Source organism: Neofelis nebulosa, chromosome 12 (genome assembly GCF_028018385.1).
Source record: "Neofelis nebulosa isolate mNeoNeb1 chromosome 12, mNeoNeb1.pri, whole genome shotgun sequence".
In the NCBI taxonomy this organism is placed as follows: Eukaryota; Metazoa; Chordata; class Mammalia; order Carnivora; family Felidae; genus Neofelis; species Neofelis nebulosa.
In genome coordinates, this window is record NC_080793.1 from 37,903,578 (window position 1) to 37,910,026 (window position 6,449).

Below are 6,449 nucleotides of genomic sequence, written 5' to 3' on the forward strand. Positions count from 1 at the left end.
TCCTCAACAGCAAAGGATGTATTTTCTGTGTCTTTATCCCTAATACATAACACATAGCACACCTGGTAAAGGTGTCCAAAAAAGATTTCTTGACTAATCGAATACATAAATGAATTCATGAATGAGAATGTTTTAAGGTTTGGTTGTTGTCAAAGATGAAAAAAAAAAACCTGGACATTAGTCAAGTGATCAGGACAGATTCAATCAGTAATATACTATTGCAATAGGGAAAATAGTCTAACACAAACTGAACTCATCTTCAATTTGTATAGAGGTAACTGGACGTTTTAAAGGGAGAATGGAAAAATAAAATAAAATAAAATAAAGGCAGAATGGAGGGGCGCCTGGGTAGCTCAGTGGGTTGAGCATCTGACTTTGGCTCAGGTCATGATTTCACAGTTCATGACTTTGAGCACCACATCAGGCTTGCTGCTGTCAGCATGGAGCCTGCTTTGGATCCTCTGTCCCCTTCTCTCTCTGCTCCTCCCTTGCTTGTGTTGTCTCTCCCAAAAATAAATAAAATATTTTAAAAAATAAATAAAGGGAACATGAAAGAATAGGGTGAAAGTTCATGAGAGGGAGCTCAGAAGAGTCAGAGAAGTTATAAATTCCAAAGTAGCAAACCTAGAGTAGAAATGTTATTCCCATGCTTAAAATTCATGACTTAGCCTGGCATATTTGGGGGTGGGGGTTGTTTTTTAAAGATTTTATTTTTAAGTAATCTCTACACCCAACGTGGGGCTCAAACTCACAACACTGAGATCAAGAGTCACATGCTCTTCTGACTGAGTCAGCCAGGCGCCCCTAGCCTGGCATATTCATACTGTCAAATGAATAAAATTCCACTGTGGGACTATATTCCATGAAAATAATTCAAATGAATGGGAGATAATGTGTGCAAGGATTTGTACAGGATTATCTAAGTAGTGAAATCTGAAAATCAGAATGCCAAACAATTCAATGAACTCTAATAAATCAGTTTATTCATCACTATCAAGTAATTACTTAATATTTATGAATAGCACTGTAATCTTATACAAATGGATAAACATCAGGAGAGGAGGCCATACCAGAGATATAGGTGTTAATGCATTCAAGAAAAATTTATTGAGCATCCACCAAGTACTACACATAGTGCTACAGGTACAAAGAGGAACAAGACATTCCTTCAAAGAATGCAGTCTGGGGATAAACAGACTATGAATAGTACTATGATCATAGTTAAGAGGAGGAAGTGGGTTGTTTGCACATGTAACCTGGAGGTTTCAGAATTGTTTAAATGCTTAATAAGTTGGGGTGTGAGGAACTTAGCAAACATATAACCTTCATGAGGGAAAGGATGTGTGTTTCTCTCTATTAGAAAAAATTATCCAAGACTTGCAAACAAGGAAAAGAAATTACTGGGTGTACAGTTTTAGTACTCGCAATTTTAGTACTGGGCACTATCTAGAGCAGAGACCAGCAAACTTCATCTATAAAGGACCATACAGTAAATATTTAGAGTTCAGGCCAAAAACAAAACAAAACAAAACAAACAAAATTGAAGCTATTGTATAGGTACTTGTATAAGGAGAGAAAATAAATTTCTACAAGTTTTTCATTGGTAACATTCAAAATAAACCAACAATAATTGAACACAAGTTTTTGGTACTATAGGTCTACCAATGAGAATGATAAAATTATTTGGGGGAGTATATATTTTGTTTACTTGGGGTTCAAAGTATCAGAATAAATTGCAAATGTTCAACTATTAATGGCGATCTGTAATGAGATTTTATGTATCTTGTCTGTTTTTTCACACAGATAACTACTGTCAAATACTGATATCAGTCAATGAGCATGTTATTCAATTGAGCATATTCAGTGCCTGGAAAGCATTTTTAAATTCTATTAGATTCTCTTCTTGATAGTTGCTCAATTTTTTAATGAAATTTTTTAAAACTTTTTTAATTTTATTTATTTTGAGAGACAGAGAGATAGAGAGCACAAGGCAGAGAGAAGGAGAGACAGAATCCCAAGCAGGCTCCGTGCCATCAGTGCAGAGCCGATGTGGGGCTCAAAATCACAAACTGTGAGATCATGACCTGAGCAAGATCAAGAGTCAGACAGACACTTAACCGACTGTGCAACCCAGACACCCCAATGAAGGTTTTTTTGTTTTTTGTTTTTTGTTTTTTTTTTAAGTAATCTCTATGCCCAGCTCAAACTCACAATCCCGAGATCAAGAGTCACATGTTCTACTGACTGAGCCAGCCCGGGCACCCCTGTTCCATTTTTGCCCAGAAAATCATAATAAAACTGCACCAATGCTAAGCCATCAAATACCTGTGTAGTGGGACAAATCAAGATATTCAGCTTCTATTTCTGACAAAACAAAAAAACAAAAAACCCTACAGAAATGATATGATTAATTTTATGAGAGCGAATGAAGTCAACTGTTAAACTACTAGTTTTATAACACATGATAAATTTATATATTTCCCACAAAGTACTTTCTGCAATGAATAACCATATACTTTAAACGCATTACATTTTCACAAACCTTGTAAATTTGTTGAACTAAGCCTTTTTTCTGCTCCACATATATTTTTGCCACTATCAGTCGTAACACAGTTTAGCAGATTCCCTTTCAGGTTGTGCTAAATTAGTGTTTTCTCAACTTCTTTGAAAACATTTCTACCTGTAATTGTTTCATGCAGACTATTCATAGAGGCTAATTCTTCAGTCACTTCAAATTCAGCATTGACTTGTCAAATAAACAACAACTGAATGGTATTGGTAACTGTGGACTCATCAAGAGCTAAGGAAAACTACTTGAAATCATTTGCTTTGGTTTTTTGTTTTGTTTTTTATTTTTTAAGTAATCTCTACACCCGAGGTGGAGCTGGAACCACAACTCCAAGACCAAGGGGCACCTACTGCACCAACTGAGCCAGCCAGGCACCCCTCATTTGCTTTGTTTTTAAATCGGCTATTGTGTTGTTCTTGTTGGGGGAAATAAAACAAACCTGCTAGCAAAAAGCCCCCTCCTTGCCAATATAGAGGAGTAAAAGAACATACTTGATTACTGAATAAGAACTAACAGATTACATATATATAATGTAGCCTGAAAACAATTTCAAAGTTAGGACAAAATCTTACATAATGTATACAGCAAAACACTAGAAAGAACAAAGCACAAGAAAGCCCTAATGAGACAAAGGGCTGCACCTCTTAATAGTCTTCTGTACCTCTCCAAAGAAATCCTTGTTTGCAGAGGTCATTTGGTCCACAACCTTGGAGATGGCTCTACATTGTAAAAACTGGTGACTAGGCTTAATCCCTAGAGAGATTTATCTTTAAACTAAAGTTGAGAATAATGATTCAGATTTACCACATCTCTAAGAAAACACTCCAACAGGAGAGAATAAATGATCTCTTTGCCCTTTATAAATAAAGAAAATCATTTTAATTTACCCTTAAACTTCCAGTGTCTTCAATTCAAGCAAGTGTTCTCACCAAAAGGCAAACAGTCCTATGCACATTTTTAAAATATTTATAAATTTATTATTTTTTTAAAAATTTTTTAATGTTTATTTTTGAGAGAAAGAGACAGTGTGAGCAGGAGAGAGGCAGAGAGAGAGGGAGACACAGAATTGGAAGCAGGCTCCAGGCTCTGAGCTGTCAGCACAGAGCCCAATATGGGGCTTGAACTCACCATCAGTGAGGTTGTGACCTGAGCCTAAGTCAAAGCCTAACTGACTGAGCCACCCAGGCTCCCCTATTATTATTATTTTTTTTTTTAAAGAGACAGGACGCAAGTGGGGGAAAGGGCAGGAGGGAGAGAAAGAGAGAGATTGAGAGAGAGAATCTTAAGCAAGCTCCAACTCAGAGGTCCATTCCATGACCCTGGGGTTATGACCTGAGCTGAAATCAAGAGTCAGGAGCTCAAATGACTGAGCCACCCAAGTGTCCCAAATTTATTTTCTTTGGACATATTTCTTCAGCTGTTACAAACATTTCTTTGCAGCTGGGAGTCCCAGGGAACACTAAGGGCGTTCTTTAACTGCCTGATCCATTCAGTGTCCTAAATTGGTGTTGCCTGTGGTTTGGAGGCAAAAGACCTCTAAAAGAGTATGCTTGTAGCCTGGTCCTGCAGGCTCTAATTCCAAATCAGGGAAGAGGATAGCAAGGCGAATGTCAGGTATTCTCATGCCTCTTATAATCTCTCCTGAGGCAAAATTGAGGTCTCTTTAATGACGTACACTTATAATTCTCCCACTTCATTTGAGACACTATTATTTAACTGAAAGATACAAAGCAAATCAGCATTATCTCAAAACGCAGGACTTTTAACAATTAATTTGTAAATATTAAATGTTCTTTTCCATTATTGCAATATGCAACCTATCTTCTGGGAAATGAGGCATACATATCTTAAAGTAACTTGTTTTGTTTTATTTTATTTTTTAAAAAATGGTTATTTATTTTTGAGAAAGAGAGACAGAGACAGAGATAGAGCATGAGTGGGTGAGGGGCAGAGAGAGAGAGAGAGGGAGACACAGAATCAAAAGCAGGCTCCAGGCTCTGAACTGTCAGCACAGGGTCCAATGCGGGCTTGAACTCATGAACCATGAGATCCTGACCTGAGCTGAAGTCAGACGCTCAAACCACTGAGCCAGCCAGGCTCAGATGTAAAAGATCTATATGCTGAAAACTAAGTGTATATATATATGTATATATATATATATATATATATATATATAGAGAGAGAGAGAGAGAGAGAGAGAGAGAGAGAGACTATATAGAGGGAGAAACTATACAAACTATAGAAAACTTATGAAGGAAATTGAAGAAGACACAAAGAAATGGAAAAACATTCCATGCTCATGGATTGGAAGAATAAATATTGTTAAAATGTCAATACTACCCAAAACAATCTACATATGCAATGCAATCCCAATCAAAATTGACAGGCATTCTTCTCAAAGCTAGAACAAACAATCCTGAAATTTGTATGGAACCACAAAAGACCCCGAATAGCCAAAGTAGTATTGAAGAAGAAAACCAAAGCGGGAGGCATCACAATCCCAGACTTTAGCCTCTACTACAAAGCTGTAATCATCAAGACAGTATGGTATTGGCACAAAAACAGACACATAGACCAATGGAATAAAATAGAGAACCCAGAATTGGACCCACAAATGTACGGCCACCTAATCTTTGACAAAGCAGGAAAGAATATCCAATGGAAAAAAGTCTCTTTAGCAAATGGTGCTGGGAGAACTGGACAGCAATATGCAGAAGAATGAACCTGGACCACTTTCTTACACCATACACAAAAATAAACTCAAAATGGATGAAAGACCTAAATGTGAGACAGGAAATCATCAAAATTCTAGAGGAGAAACCAGGCAACAACCTCTTTGACCTCAGCCGCAGCAATTTCTTGCTCGACACATCTCCAAAGGCAAGGGAATTAAAAGCAAAAATGAACAATTGGGACCTCATGAAGATAAAAAGCTTCTGCACTGCCAAGGAAACAATCAACAAAAGTAAAAGGCAACTGATGGAATGGGAAAAGATATTCGCAAATGACATATCAGATAAAGGGTTGGTATCCAAAATCTATAAAAAACTTACCAAACTCAACACCTGAAAAACAATCCAGTGAAGAAATGGGCAGAAGACATGAATAGACACTTTTCCAAAGGAACATCCAGATGGCCAACAGACACATGAAAACATTATTCATCACCAGGGAAATACAAATCAAAACCACACTGAGATACTACCTCACACTGGTCAGAGTGGCTAAAATTAACAACTCAAGAAACAACAGATGCTGGTGAGGATGTGGGGAAATGGGAACCCTCTTGCACTGTTGGTGGGAATGCAAACTGGTATAGCCACTCTGGAAAACAGTGTGGAGGTTTCTCAAAAAATTAAAAATAGAACTACCCTACGACCCAGCAATAGCACTATTGGGAATATATCCAAAGGATATAGGGGTGGTGATTCATAGGGGCACATGTACCCCACTGTTTATAGCAGCGCTTTCAACAATAGCCAAATTATGTAAGGGGCCTAAATGTCCATCAACTGATGAATGGATAAAGAAGACGTGGTTTATATATATAATGGAATACTACTTGGCAATGAGAAAGAATGAAATCATGCCATTTGCAGCAACATGGATGGAACTGGAAGGTATTATGCTAAGTGACATAAGTCAGTCAAAGAAAGACAGATGTCATATGTTTTCACTCATATGTGGAACTTGAGAAACTTAACAGAAGACCATGGGGGAAGAGAACGGGAAAAAAATAGTTACAGAGAGGGAGGGAGGCAAACCATAAGAGACTCTTAAATACAGAAAATAAACTGGGGGTGGAAATGGGTGATGGGCATTGAGGAGGGCGAGGAGGGCACTTGTTGGGATGAGCACTGGGTGTTGTATGTAAGCAATG